The sequence below is a fragment of the Chanodichthys erythropterus genome, chromosome 8 (genome assembly GCF_024489055.1).
Source record: "Chanodichthys erythropterus isolate Z2021 chromosome 8, ASM2448905v1, whole genome shotgun sequence".
NCBI classification, from domain to species: domain Eukaryota; kingdom Metazoa; phylum Chordata; class Actinopteri; order Cypriniformes; family Xenocyprididae; genus Chanodichthys; species Chanodichthys erythropterus.
The window spans coordinates 36,822,463-36,839,048 of NC_090228.1; the positions used below are offsets into that span (position 1 = coordinate 36,822,463).

Genomic DNA, 16,586 nt, shown 5'->3' on the forward strand with positions numbered 1-16,586 from the left:
TAAATTAAATCTGTCAACTGTATAAAGTGATCATATCTCTTCAGAAGACACACATTAAACCTCTTGATTCATATGGATTTGTTTCAATATTATGATGACATTTTTGGATCTAGAAAGTTATGTTTATCTGGACTTTCAATGGAGTGACAGAAATCTCTCAGATTTCATTAAAAAATATCTAATTATGAGTTAAATATTGTGAAATGATAGAATTTTTATTTTCAGGTGAACTAACCCTATATATTTTGAACATTTTATCTACAATTTTTCAGTATTTTATTTAAAAACATTTCAAAAAGCCTAACACTACACCCACCATCTGTGCTCACTCTGCTGAACAAATACTATCTGAAATGGAGGAGGGGTATTGCAAAAAACCCATTCTCATTTTCAGGAAGAAGGACATACTTTTGTTTCACACTGGACAAAGGTACCATTTCAGTCTTGTCTTGGAGGACAGAGACTCTATGACATCCAAGTGCAGAGGAGTCGCATGGGTAAGTGTAAAACGATTCGGTTTTTTGGAACACATTATATGAATGCTGTCATTCTGTTTGACTATGTCCTTTACTATGGCAATGTCTGCATCGACTTTGATACAGTTGTCTCCTTGGTTATGTGACAAAACACAATCTGAGAAATGCACCATTTTCTGCTGTTTTGAGCTTGATGAGAGAAGTGATTCATCAGTTGATTGGTGAGATTCTTTTGGAAGCATTTCTGAAAGTCTTTTGACAACCTGCTGTAAAGGACGATCTGGTTTCCTAACCAACCGTTTCAGTCCACCAAGGTAATTTTCATATGGAAATGCCGATATGTTATCGAGAGGGCCGAATGCTTTATACTCCCCTGCAAGATGGATTACTTGGTGGACATTGTAAACTACCTCGTCTGTGCCATATAATCTGCTATAATGTGTCACAAATGACAAAAGAGCCTTGTTGGCAAATTCAATCATTGAAGTAGAGAGGCCAGGACTAAGCAGCAGAAACATGCCAGCAGAAAAGAGAAGAAAGTTGTCATAAATTTCGCATTCCACACATCCTTTTAAAACAACGGGGCCAGTATATAACATAAACTGACGGAACTCTGTGGCCTTCCATCTATCCACGTCCGTTAAAGAACGAGGCTTCCTGGCAAACTCTTGAGGCATAAAAGCACGGAGAGCAACAAGTCTGTTAGAAATCTCTGTTACACGCTGTGATGACAATCTTGTTTTAAGCTTTCTGCCTTTCATCCACATCTGAATTAGTCTTCTCATGACTCCAAGACAGCAGGTGTGCATATAGTCTAAAGGAAACTGCGTTACCATTTTTACAAGTCCAGTCAAGGGGCTTAAACTACTGTTCAAATGATGTTCTTCGTTTATCATCATTTCATAGTCCGTGTCAGTTCGCAGTGGAGCATCTATTTCAGGGTATGTCATTTTATTCAACCACACTCCAGTCTGGGAGCATTTGTCACAGCCAAAATAGCCATTGTGAGACTTGACGTTTTTGATGAACGCTCGTGCAGGGGCATCGCAAATAAAGGAGGAGACCACAACTTTAAAATGAGTACCATTCTTCACAATGCCTTCCTGTAGTACCACTTTTAGTTCTGCAATGAATTCTTTCAAATACTCCCAGACTGAACCTGGTTTACTATTGCCGCAGAACAAACCAATTAGAAATGGGGATCGTGTTTTATCACAGTCAATTGTTGCAAGAATCGGCCAAAATTGTGTTCTGGAGCTTTTAAACAGGGGAATGCCATCAACATTAAACTGCAAAGCAAGAGTTTTCAGATTTTTGGGAATATTGGAGATCCGAGTTAATGTGTTTTGCAAGCCATTTACCAGGCCAAAATGGTAATATTCTCCATTGCAAATGTTTACTACGGATACCTTTGTCTGTGTACCAAGAAGAGTCCTTGCATCCTTGGGCAAATCTGGAAATTCTGATCTTAAGATTGCCAATAGTGCTGTAAGAGCTACTAGAGGGATGCAAAAAGATGCTGCCCATGTTTGCAGTTTAGTTTGCAACTGATAACATGAATTGTTGCTACTGCTGTCAGAATCTGCATTTGGTTGGATGCTACCAGGATCAGAAAGAGTGCCTGGATCAGAAAGAGTGTCAGAATCACAGAATAAATCAGCCTCTGTGTTGTTTTCCAGATCATATGAGTTCTCATGTGGTGGTGAAAGAGAGGGAACTACATTACAAGAAGATGAGAGATCACTAGTTTGAGAGTTTTGACTTTTGTGACCATGAGCACTACATTCATCAGTGTTTTCAGCCTGTGTTTTGTATTCATCCAAAATCTCTTGTTCTATTTGTTGTACACTGGCTAAAGTCTTTCTCCTTTTAGTCCAATAAGACATTGTGATATGCATATATGTGTGCTATTGTCAGGATTATATACATGTAGGCTATTGTGCTATTTACAGATTTATATGTACAGCTGAAGGTGCTAATTGATATGTTGTAAACATTGAAGTGTTCTGTTTATATTACTTGCTTCTCTTGTATTATTCCTTTGGAAATGCTCCTGAAAGACAAAAATAAGAACTGTAAATTACAGGGTCAAAAAAATCTATAAATTTGTTGATTTAAAATCTGCCTATGAGTTTTCGGTAACACTTTACAATAAGGTTCATTAACATTAGTTACTAATGAACTAATAATGAACTGCACTTAATCTTTGTTAATGTTAATTTCAACATTTACTAATACATTATTAAAATCTTGTTAACATGAACAAACAATGAACAACTGTATTTTCATTAACATTAACAAAGATTAGTAAATACAGTAACGCATGTACTGCTCATAGTTCATGTTAGTTAATGCATTAACTAATGTTTAACTCTCATATGGTCTTTGGGGTCTTTTTGACCCGCAAATGATGTTTGCTCAAATTAAAAAAAAAAAAAAAAAAGTTCTCTTTGTCCAAATGGTGTTACGTCCAGAGACGAAGTCTTCATCGGATTTATGTTTTCTTTAATGTATGTTTTTTTTTTTTTTTCCTTGTTTTTTCTTGCTCCTCCTACTCAATCTGCCTGGCAGGTAGCTGATTGAGAAAACGTTTCCCCAAGAGCTTTCTCCAGAGTGTTGTCTTTGTCCTGCCTAGCTGGTTGCTGCTTGATATCCTACTTTGGTATTGTAGTTTTTTTTTTTTTTTTGTATTTGCTCATTATGATATTCTCCAACACTTACTTTTGCCATTTAAGTTAAAGTGATTCGTATTGTCCTTCACCCTCATCTGTTTGTTGTATTATTTGGCTTATAGCTGCTGCTACTATTATCATCTAGTTTAGCAGCTACTTAAATATCTGTTTATTTGTGTTTTGCTTATTTTTGTTTTACTTGGAGGCTGTAGGGAGCTGGGTGCCATTTTTCTTTTTTGTTTAACCCTATTTTCTCCTATTTTGGGGCCAGGAAGGGAGTTAAGGTACAACTCTGTTATTTTCTTTTGTTTTCTTTGTTAGTTTAGTTAGAGGTTCTAATTACTTTAGTTAGTTTGCATTTCTTTGTTTATTATTTTGGCTTTGCCCTCTCCTGAAGCTATTGCTTCCTTTTTCTTTTCTTTGTATTTTATTACAGTACCTTTTTCTTGTATTTGTTCCACGAGCTGTGAAATAAAATCTTTTTTGTGATAATTTGTTGCTTGTGGTGCTATGGCAGGACTCGGATGAACGCTCTTTAAAATATTTCACTTTTGTTGCGTCCACATACACCCCTAGACTTATGTGGGATGTAACAATGGCATGAGACTTTGTACGGTGGTTAACACTTTTAAGATCAGATGTACACACACAAAAAAAAATGTTTTTATGTTGGTGTAAAAAAAAAAAAAAAGTTACACAACAAAATGTAATTTTGGAACAATATAACAGGGCTCAACACTAAGGATTTTTTTCTACTGGCCCAGTTGGGCCAGTCGTTCAAATTTTTACTTGCCCCACAACAAAAAATTAATAAAGTAACAGAAAAGAAAATGGGTCTATAAAATAAGCCAAGTTATTGTTTTCATTGTTTTTGATACATGTAACCTTAATAAATAAGGTTATGACACCAAAAGCTACTAGATTAACTTACTTAAATTTTAAATATTGTTAGATAAATAAAGAGAAAATCATAAAATATTAATAAATAATCAAATTACGAGTAATAGCACAAATGAATACAGCAGAACAAATAAATAAATGAAATAAACAATGCTTTTCAAGTTTTTCATGTAGGTTTAAACAGGAGATTTTCAAGTACAGTAATTGTAATATCTATAACTATATAACTATAGATTTATAACTATAGATTAAACTTTATTAATCAGTCGATAGCAGTTACAGATGCATAAGTGTTTTGAAATGTTGAAAATGTAAAACGTTAAATACTGTCATTTCAAATTATTTTAAAAATGAAGACACTTAAAATCTGAAATTAAACCCGCCAGTACGTGGCAGCAAGTCCCTGCTAATGAGCGAGTCATTGAGATTCAACCGATTCATTCAGGCGGCTGATTCATTCAGGAAGTGTTGCTCAGAGACGCAAAACAATTCTGTGGACTTTGTTTGGAACTGTTTTCGTTGGCGAAATAGAGTGAAACAGGTGATTTAGTGTCTAAAATGTAAGTCGCTTGATATTAAGTTCTTGTTCATTAAACTGTAGGCTACTCTGTATAAAATCAATATCACATTTAATAGACTAAATAGATTAATAGACTAAATCAGGTGCAGTGAAAGTGTACACACTAAATAGTCCTTACTGTCGAGCCCTGTATAATATATTTTTTAAAAACTAATGTAATTTTACTCTATTAATGTTTTATAAGGGTTCAAGAATAGTTGCTGTTATGTTTTGCTCTTAATTGAAAAATGAAAGAAAAATGATTATACAGGAAATCAAAATAAAATATTCCTAATAAATCCTATGACATCTTGCCAGACGTTTAGGGACAATACCAAACACAAAACGACTACAGTTTTGTCAGAGTGGTCACAAAAAGTACAACTGGAGCAAATATCATTTTTGAACTTTTTAAGTAGTTGTTTGCAGGGTAACACTTATGAATTATTTTAAAAGAAATCTATTTTACTTTATTGGTTAAAAAAAAGAAATGTGGAAGCATCCACACTTTTTCCAAAATATATTATCTACTCTGCATTACTCCAATACAGAAACGTGTCTACGTCTACATAGACTTCACGCAGTGCGAGTGATGTCATTACGTCATTTGCAGCGGACTGGTCGAAAGTCGAAGGCGAATCCAGTTTTATTGCGCATTACAGATTTATTGCATTTATTGCTGAGTTGGAGTTCGAGGACCGTAATTAAGGTGAGTGTTGCTAACAGTTGATGCTGCAGTTTACACGTGAAATTTTACTACTGTGGCAGAGTCACAGACTGGGCCAAACTGTCAAACAAGTCACGAAATTTTACCATTGCATTTTAATAGCCGTTCTTATAAAGTTATTTTGGACGGAAACGGCACCCTTGTTGTTATTTTAACATAAAACTCAAATTTCTGGAAAATAAATTGGGTTTTATTTTACTGAGTAACGCTAGTTGTTAGCTTGGCTAGACAGCCAACTTGACAATTAGCACGTGTTTATTCCCCATGAGGTTGCTGTGGTGAATATACATTTTTTTTTATTTAAAATGTATTTGTTTTTAAGAAGACATTGTTTAGGTTAACATTACTTATAAGGGTGTGTTGTATCCATATTTGTATTTTAGCTAATTGTTAGAAAAAAGAAAAAGTAAAGTGGTGCGCACACTGAGAGAACCCGGGACCCGTACGGTTTCGGGTCTATTTCAAATGGTCAGCCATTGGGTTTCAATTTATTACTTAGGTCCCGGATCTGTTTAACATTGTGCGTAACACTCGAGTCGATCAGACTCGGGCATCACCCGGCCGTGTTCAGAGCATAGACTGTAAAAAATAGTTCAGAGTCAGCGCTGTGCGTGTGTTTTGTAATGTGTCGTTCATAAACGATTCGTTCATTTTGAATCTTTAGGCTTGTTTGAGATGCATCGCGCTGCGCAGACCGATCGGCGTATGACATCAAAGTACCGCGAGAGCGATTCAAAAGCATAAGGAGTTGAATGCTCTCCAGTCACTCTCGCGGTACTTTGATGTCATACGCCGATCGGTCTGCGCAGCGCCGATGCATCTCGAACAAGCCTTTTAATATGACGCGAGAACAGTTGTTTAAAGGAGTGATTCATTCATTTTGTGTTAACCGCGCATGCGCAACACCCCACAGGCTGAATGCAGAAACTGAAAAGATAGTTCCTCTCTCGAGTATCTGGTCCGAGTCCTTCATTCTTTTTTTTCACGTTGTATTAACATAATATTTGTATTAAAAAGTTTGGTCAGAAGTGACATAGTGGCATAATTTTAATGTTTATTGCACATATCTTTTGATATTATGATAATTCCTAAATAAAATGCAACATACAGTCAATAGTAATATGAATGCAATGTAGTTATTTGTTGCAAGACACTGAGCCAGGTGATAAAAAATCAAAGGACAAACCAAACTTGGTAAACACCATACTAATAAAGCATACAGAAAAGCAGATGAGCCTACCCAGAATATGAACGCAACATGTTTAATTACATGTAAAAAAATTTCTTCAGTGACATAAAATACCAAACTTGGTAAACACTAATAAAGCATACTGTACAGAAAATTTATTTTGTGCAGGATTTGATCTTTTAATATCACTTAGTAGGCTACAAACACTCTAGTAATTTTATGTAAGTTGACTAGAGAAACGATAAAATGCAAAGAGGATTGTGTATCACAGTCAGGTACAAGGGAGAAGGCTACTAACATTAGAGGTAAGACAAAAAGTTTTGTTTTCGCAACTTGTTTTTTGATGTGGAATAGGCCGATCGGGTCCAGTCGGGTCTGTGTCTTCCAAGGTCTGCGTGGGTTCCGGGTAGTACATTTATGACATTTCTCCGTTCTGCATGGGTCCGGGTCCAACTTTAAGAATAATAGTCGGGTCCAGGTCGGTTCCGTGTTGCACATTTACAGGTCTTCATTAGCTTGTGAAGTCTTGAATTTTACAGGGTTTTTTTTATCTGTCAGTTCTGAGAGCAAAACAATCCTGACATTTATGCAGCATATAAAATTGAATACAAAATGTGCCTAATTCACGTTCTTATTAATTTAATTTTAGGAGCTACTGCAGCAGATATGGAAAAGAGGTGGCTTACCATATTTACCTTACCAGGTAATTTGCTGTACTACTTTATTTCTGTGTGTCCATTACACACACTATCACATGTTGTCTAGCTCTGTACTTCTATGCCCCTTTTGTCCCATACTTTTTCACTTTTACGATCTGTTTTTATTCTGCTGTTTTAATTCTTTGTCTTTTTTTGCCCAATTACTTGAGTGTCTCTCAACCTTTCCCTCTCTCTAACAGAACAGTAATCTTCAAGGCAACAAAGTTGTTTTGTGTGTTAAATCAGGATGAATTTGTTTTTTTAGGTGAATCGTGACACCGTGCCAGTGACTGTTGTCAGTGAAAAGCAGGCCCATGTTCGGAGGTATTTGTTGATGGCCTGGCACCATTATTTGCAAACTGCTACAACTTCAACCTTGCTTATCAGAATAAAGCTGCTTGCATGCCTTCATTTATTCAGAGGTAAGTCAATGTCTTAACGCTCTCATTTCAACGTTATGGTAAACACATTTTTTCACTTAATTTTGGACTCCTGGGGTCCGTTCTTCCTATGTCGCTAACCCAGTTAGCTGGATTTGATTGATGAAGATTTGGATCTTGGATTGTTCAGTACTTCAAAGGTTCTTAGACTTGTATTAGCAACAGGTCCGTAAGCTTAAACCTGCTCAGGAGGTTATTAAATAAAGCTTATTTCATGTAAACAGAATTAGATTGCATCTTTTTAAGCGGAGGTGATACGTAAAGTCTGTCCCAGCCACTGATACTTTCTTACAAGAGTACTCTAATGTGAACCAGGGACAATAAAAAATTAATATTATAGGATAATGTTGTGTGCTAATGGCTCAGTGAGGCCTGCATTGAGAATAAGTTCATTTACACTTTCAATGTCCAGAAAGCTACTAAAGACATATTTAAAACAGTTCATGTGACTACAGTGGTTCAACCTTAAACGGTCATGAGCCAAGTTTTTTTGTTGTTTTTTGAGCCAAAAAAATAAAACGACAACTTTATTCAACAATTTCCTTTCGTATCTGTCCAATTGAAATTACGCTCAATGGAAACACGTGAATTTTGCAAAAAACTCCCAAGTATCACAAAAAATGTTTTTACACTCGCATGAGGTGGTTTTTCAGGCAGTTCAAAAACTTTATTCAAAAAAATTATTTCACAAAACTGCAATGGAAACATGCTATCATTCTTTAAAGATAGCATGGTATGTTTGTACAGAAGACGAGACAGGGGGTTCTTTTCTTTTCTTATTTATGCATCACTTTCATCTTGCCTTAGCTTCACCCCATAGATGCAGCGGGAGGATGCAAGAAAGACGGGGTAATCGAATCTTATTTGTATATTGGAATATTCTTGATCCCTCAAGCATCAGTTTAAAGTGTCATCAGCTGCGCTCAAGCCTCAAGGGATCTTGTGTTATTGAAGTTTGACATCTAATATAAATAGTATTAATCTATTAACAATTGATAATTAACATAATAGAAACTAATAGTATTAGATGTCTATGCACCTGTGCATCCTCGCTCATAGCTCCTCAGGAAGCTTAAAAGTTTTGTGCAAATCTGTAATGGAAATACGGCTTCAGATATATTAAGTGAGGTATGAAGAATGGACCCCTGGTTATCATGTCAGATTAACACCACCCAAATATTTAACTCTTTAATGACAAATTTTGTCATTAAAGAGTTAAAATTAAATAAAAAAAATTAAAATGTCATCATTTACTCATCCTCGTGAAACCGGTAAGAGTTTCGTTCATCCCCGGAATCCAAATTAATTTATATATATATTTATTATTATTATTTTTATTTTTATTTTTTTTTAAATCAGAGAGATTTCTATTCCTCCATTGAAAGTCTACTCGCCCAAAACTCTGACTCTTCAAAACATTCATAAAGAGATCATAAAATAAATCAATACAAAACAAGCCTTCTGAAGAGACGATCGATTTAATTTAGGCTTTTATTCTCATATAAATAGCCCCCCCATCTTAGTACTTTTGCACTTTGACTGAACTAAAATTAAAAAGAGTAGTTAATTGTTTTATTGGAGTAATATTTTATTAGACTATCTTTACATTTCCTCAAGTATTGTGTACTGCATACATTTCATATACAAACTAAGAATTTTAAATTTTGTGCTCCACAAAAGAAAGTCACATGGGACTATCCCATTTTGCATGACTTGATGCAAAAACATTCAATAGGTGACTTCTAAGTTATCATTACATTTCTGGACAATTTAACTTAATTTAAAACTTTTAAAGGGTTAAGCAACTGAAGGTCATTCTTTTTCATAAATAAGACCCGAAAAGACATAAGGAAATGGCCCTTTAAAATGCAGCTATAGTGTTAAAGGGTTAGCTCACCCAAAAATGAAAATTCTGTCATCATTTCTTCCAAAGATATTTGGAAGAATGTTTGTAACCAAGCAGATATCACCCCCCACTGACTATAATAGTAGAGAAAAATACTATGGTAGTCAGTGGGGGGTGATATCTGCTTGGTTACAAACATTCTTCCAAATACCTTCTTTTGTGTACAGCAGAACAAAGAAATGTATACAGGTTTGAGGGGGAGTAAATGATGACAGATTTTTAATTTTTGGGTGAACCATCCCTTTAAATGATTAGTTCACTTTCAAATGAAAATTACCCCAAGATTTACTCCCCCTCAAGCCATCCTAAGTGTATATGACTTTCGGATGCATCAGGATATTTATTAATATAACTCAGATAGTCATATACACTTAGGATAGCTTGAGGGTAAGTAAAGCTTGGGATCATTTTCATTTGAAAGTGAACTAATCTTTCAAGTCAGAAGGGTGCTCAACAAACATCATTTGCAGTCTTTCAGAGATGCAGGATTTTTAAGACTTTATCAAGACATCACTGTTGACTAACTAGCTGTATGATTAATCTATCAGTATTGATCAGTAAAATATATATATATATATATATACATTAATATACTTACAAAGCTAAAGACGCTCTGTGCTTGGATGGCTCTTAAAAGAGCCTTTGGTGTTTATTCGGTTGCTGTTGAAACAAAAGGAGAGAAAAGGGAAGAAACATCACTGACTATGAGTTATAGTTGTCTGTACAAATTAAAATGAATTTTTCATCAAAAATTGACTAATCATATTTTATGAACATGGCAATTTAGAGATGAAGAGCACTTACAAAAATCAGATGGCAATTGACCCTAAAAAAGAGAGAAAGGAATAATTATTTTCATAGTATAAACCCAAAGTTAATAAAGGCTTTTAAAGATTTATGAATATGTACAATAAAATCTGAAAATGTACAAAGGTATGATTTTTTTTTTTTTTAACCCTTTCAACTGGCTAACAAATAAGAAATCATTCACAGATGCATTTTCATTCTTTAATGAATTATCATTTTACATAATTATGGTTTCTAATTTTCTATTTTATATGCACTGGCCTATTGCACTGGCATTTTCATAATAATAATAATAATTATTATTATTATATATATTATTATTATTATATATATAATATAAGAGTCGCGTCTGGTCAGACACGGTGTGAGCGTGTGTGAGAGCGGGTAACTCACGCGCTCGCAGCCAAACCTTCTATAGCGCGAATGACGTCACACAAATAAAAACGACATTAACGGTATTAACGGTGCTGGAGTGGACGGTAGCAGAAAAAGACGGAAAACCATTGTTTGTGCTAACAGTAAATGTTATATACTGGGAGTCCGTCAATTTTATTACAATTTATTGTTTCATATACCAAAGCGGCTGTTATATTTTGTGATTAAATTTGCTTGGCCGGTTTCCAGTTTGTCTGTCCTTAGTAAACTTAATTTTATTTCATTGTTTACTTTCTTAATATGTTTTAAAAGTCATGGATATTCGTAGTAATGTTGTTGGCTACGTTTTAAAAGTAATTAAAATCATTTTTAAAAGAAAAAGTAGGCTACTTTACCTCAGGAAACTCAGGCGATATCCTCTCAGAACGAAGTCGGGTTGTGCGCGCGGTGGGCACAGACACCAGCTTATATACCCGCTGCCAGGTTCTTTCGCGGGCATTGCACGCGAGTGTAAAGTACCAAAATTAATACATTTCTTAAATTTTTATTTTATGTAAAAAAAGAAATAATCTAAGTAGTACATTTATATCGACATATCTTGTTAGATTTTCATGACAAAAAAAAAAAAAAAAAAATACTGTCCTATTGTTGCAGTGGGGTTTCATACAGCTGCTGAGGGAGAGACTGCAAATTTTCGTTTCTCTCTTTTGACTGCCACAATCCATCTCTCTCTATTTTCTTTTATAGGCAATATTGAAAAATCATGGAAACTCAATAGGTTTTTATATTTCTCTTTTCGTTATTGGAGAAAATAATTAGCATAAAAAATTTGCTCTAGTTTCCTAAAGGCCTAGGGTATATAGGCTATATTGCTATTTTACTTATCAATCCTGGAAAGAAATATGATGTATAAATACAATTATTTAATAATAATAATAATGATAATAATGACCTCAAACATTTAGTGTATAGCCAATATAAATTTAATGCAACTTGCTGCTCAAATATCTTTGTTTATTAATTATTAATTAATTAATTAATTAATTATTAGTAATTAGTTTATTTAATAAAAATAAAATAGTCAGTTATTATTACAGTTTTTTTTTTTTACCTATAGTTCCAATGAAAGCAAAGACATCTAAAATGTAGGCCTATATCTAATTCATGGAAATTATGAATAAAAACCCCATTAATAACAATAATTATTACATAAAACAAAAACAAAAAAACAAGTAACATCATACAACTACTGTGCCCAATCCTGGGTGACCTATCTTAGGGTCTAATTTCATAGATCAGAATTTTCTAGAGACACAAAATTAGATCAGTCAACCTCAAAACTGTTTCATCTGACTAAATCTCACAAATGTTGATTTTCAGATAAAATTAAAAATAGCATAGTCATTCATGAAGTGTCCTGAGATGATAATGTGTTATCACACTTCCCAGCAAGAAATCTAGCTATCAAAACAGTACTGATATCTTGGCTAAAACAAAACAAAATTCTGGCTGTCAGCGAAAATTTAACAGACACCTAACCATAGCCCATATACAGCTAATGAATTAATGCACATATTCATGTAATAGACAAAAGAAAAATGGTTAAAGGATTCTTTTAACTCAAATATAACAGGTTCTCATAAATGGCAATCCATTCAAACAAATTAAATAGGCTATAATGTTTTTATTAGGAAAAAAGTATTTTAACAACTTAGACAATTTAAGATAATACAAAAAACCTATAATGGAATGAAACCTATAAAATATTACAAGCAGTTACCAATTTTAGACGTTTGGTACAGAGATCTATATAGTACGGAAATAGAAGATAATAATGAAGATATGTGTTGGCATTCAATATGGGCAAAAAACCTTCACCATCAGTTAGTTCACTACTGTATCTTACACCTACAAAATGTTTAATGAAGCTTTCCTTATCTTCCAATTGTAATTGCAGCTTGGGAGGTTTGGTAGGCTCATACAATGTTTTGGGATTGTCCTGAAGTTGTTAATTTTTGGAGACGGTTATCTACAACTCTGAAGGACGTTCTGGAAACTGACATATCATGCTGTCCTAAACTTCTCCTTTTAAATTATGACTCATTCTACAGTTTTTCTCTGTCACAGAAAAAGTTGTTATTCTCTCAGCATCCTTCTGGCACTGCCTTTGAGGAAAAAAATTCCATAGTTTTTACAAAATAATTTTGGCAGCTGTGGTTGCTAATAATTTTGTAAAAAAACAAACAAACAAACCTGTAAACATATTTACAGAACAAACTGTAAAATTTACAGTATAAAAGTAATTTAAGAATGTAAACCAATAAATTCAACAATGCACACTACTACTAAAATCTGTTTTGTACTTTTAACATATACTGATAACCACATAATAATGCAGGTGGTAAAAGAGAAAGCCACATGAAGAATTAGTTCATTCCAAGTAGCTTTTCCACAAGCTGAAGTACATACTTATATAAAGAAGGTGCACAGATTCATTCATGCAAACGCAAAACACCATCATGGTAACCCAAAATACTTACATAATGCAATAAACATTCAATAAACAACAGACAATGTAACATAAAACCCCAATGTAATGTAACTGATAACAAAAACTTTTAAGAAACATGATTATTTAAACAAAATACTTTCAAATGTGGAGTGTCACACAGGGAATTGTGGGAACATCAGTTTACAGATTTTGACTGTAAATAATACATTGATTTTGTCTTTTTTACTTTGAAATTTGCATTTTACTATGAAAATTGCATAAATGTCTGGTTAGAGCTTTTACAGTTTTTTACTTAACTTACTGTTAACCTATTTACAATATTTTACCATTAAAATCACATTCATTTTTTACAGTGTATACTTGGCAGATAGTATTATATGCTTCAGTGTACAAGTGTTTACCAACCTTAAACATTGATCCATTGACCATTTAAGTTTTCCATCACTAACCCTATAATACTCTTTATTCCAGCAGATTGAAGGCCTGCACTTCCAGACTGAGAAACAGCTTTTCCCTAGAGTGTCCCACAGTCTGCCTCTGCCTCAATTATTCTCTGGCACAACTGACTTAATTGCAACACAGTGATAGCTGCTGTAACTAAAAAGTAGCCCAGTACATATAATAATATTTAATATTATTATATGTAATATTTCTTGTCTTACACAAATTTTGACAGTGAATAAAAGTATGAGGGGCAAAGCATCTTTGTTCTACTTGTTCTTGGAAGCTTCTTATAAGCAGTTACCAATTTTAGACATTTGGTACAGAGATCTATGTAGTACGGAAATAGAAGATGATAATGAAGATATGTGTTGGCATTCAATATGGGCAAATGTTAAACTTGTTTCAAAAAAACCCTCACCATCAATTAGTTACATCAATTACAAAAGTATTCATAGGATGTATCTTGGACCTACAAAATGTTATTTAATGAAGCTTTCCTTATCTTCCAATTGTAATTGCAGCTTGGGAGGTTTGGTAGGCACATACAATGTTTTGGGATTGTCCTGAAGTTGTTAATTTTTGGAGACGGTTATCTACAACTCTGAAGGACGTTCTGGAAACTGACATATCATGCTGTCCTAAACTTCTCCTTTTAAATTATGACTCATTCTACAGTTTTTCTCTGTCACAGAAAAGGTTATTCTCTCAGTATGATTAAAGGCAATTTCTAAAATTAAGAACTTGCTGTAAAAAGACATGTATTAAATGTCTTCACACTATAGTTGTATTGTGGAATTGTATTTATATTTATGTTACAGATTGTCTTGATTGTGTCTGTGATATAGAGGGAGTGGGGAAAGAAGTGGGTTATATATGGTCGCTGTGGGTAGGATGGTAGTTACAATCAAAAAGATGCATTGCACTTTATTTCCATTGATGTATGTCTAATAATAAATGTAACTGCAATACTTAATACAAATTTGATCACCAAAAAAAAAAAAAGATCTAAAGAGTAATAGATATTTGTGGCTTTCATAAAAAATATAATAGGTTGCTCATGTTTAATGTTTACCCCCTTGAATTCAGAAACTTAGAGTTTAGGGCACACGGAAACACTGGGGTTACAGTACATGTGCATGTAGCATGGTAACCACAACATGGCTTACTTTACATTGTTACTTGTTAAAATGTACATTTCTTACAAATGAATAATTTAGATAAATAATGAACATGTCACAACAAAAACACAGATACTGTTGGAATGTTTAACTACCATATTAAAAACCATTGTAGTAATAGTTTAAATAGTTTATTTTGAAATAGTTTGTGAAAGAATAAAATAACTTATGAAATTGAGCTTCCCTCCTTTGAGAAGGCGCCATTTGTACTTGGAAATTGCTACATCTTGCCTACAATAAAAGGTTGACCATCATTTGGCAGGACGCCATAATTAGACAAGTGAGAAAAGACTGCCTCTTGAGCTTCATTTACAAAGAAGAGATGATTTTTCTCCACAATAATACTTGCAAGACCAAAGTTGGAATGTCCTTTAACTAGTGATGTTACATTTGACACTGAAGTTTCAAAGCATGTCCACCAACTTTATGTTCTATGCATTTTTACATTTTTAAAATATAAACAGTATATATAATATATATGAAGACTTCAGATGCAAAAGCCTCTAAGTGCCGTCTGAAATTTTCTTCTAAAATGAGCATTTTTATCAAGCTTATATGTTTATGTTCAGTTATTTCACTTTAATGGCAATGAAAAGGACCTATTAATTGCCATTCAAGTGAAATGACTGAACCTACGAGCTTGATAAAAATGCTCATTTTAGAAGAAAATTTCAGACGGCACTTAGAGGCTTTTGCATCTCATCATTCATCTGAAGTCTTCATATAATATTACAAACAGTATGTTGCATTTATGGTTTTCATTAACGCTCCTTGTGTTTTATGACCTGCCTGCGATACTGTTTGAGCAATCTTCGGTAGGATATGCTTTCATTTAATTTTAACAACAACAACAAAAAAAAAAATCACGGAAACTTTGAGGACTGCTCATTTTATCAGTGTCAGAGTAAGAGCCTGCTAGATTTCGCTGCTCATTTATGTGGATTTATTATAAATAGCCACTGCTATAAACTTGTTTAATTTACTTAAATAGGGTTTTTATAATATAATTATATAATTAAAATTATATCAGTAAATAAGTCAAAATACATGCACGTCCTATTTCGTCCGAAAAGGGATTTAGTGCACGCAATGTCCGATTCCTCTAACCAAGTTTCAACATATATTAGACGTTGTGATTTCGATCATATGCGTCGGCGTAGCTATCTGTTGATGAAACAACCTCATTTCGACATTGAATCGATGTTATATTTTCGACGTAATAACGTTCTGATGTACCGATCAAATAGTGAACGTTGAATCAACATTGAAATTTGATCGGCGACTGATACTGATCTTTACAACCAAAAATAAACGTTGAATCGACGTCTGTTTGCTATCTGGGTATGGTGAGTCCGAAATCACCCCCTAAAGCCTCATTCACTGTTCCCTATGTAATCCACATATGTTCACGTGAAAAAGTGAATGAAAACGAGTGAGTGAATTCGGACAGCCGTTGTGTGTACATCGGCTGTACACTCGTTATTGCGGTGCAATGTGAGATTGAATGAGTGCGCTCAATAACGTCCACTATGGTTTCGGACACCACTACAAATGGCTGTTGCCTCAAATAATGCCCTATTTGAGGTTATAGGGGGCGATTTCGGATTCAGTCCTTGATTACAGCGGAGAATTCAAAATACACGCGGCTCGTTTTGGCAGTTTGTTGTTATATAGGGTTAGATTTTTAAAATGCTTAAAGTGCC

At 34.0% G+C, this 16,586-nt stretch overlaps 1 protein-coding gene across 4 annotated transcripts in view; it reads left to right on the forward strand.

The window, feature by feature from the left end:
• The window catches only part of LOC137024850 (putative leucine-rich repeat-containing protein DDB_G0290503), a 95,910-nt gene that overhangs the window by 51,248 nt on the left and 28,076 nt on the right, over positions 1–16,586 (forward strand). The gene's annotated exons all lie outside the window — the stretch shown is intronic.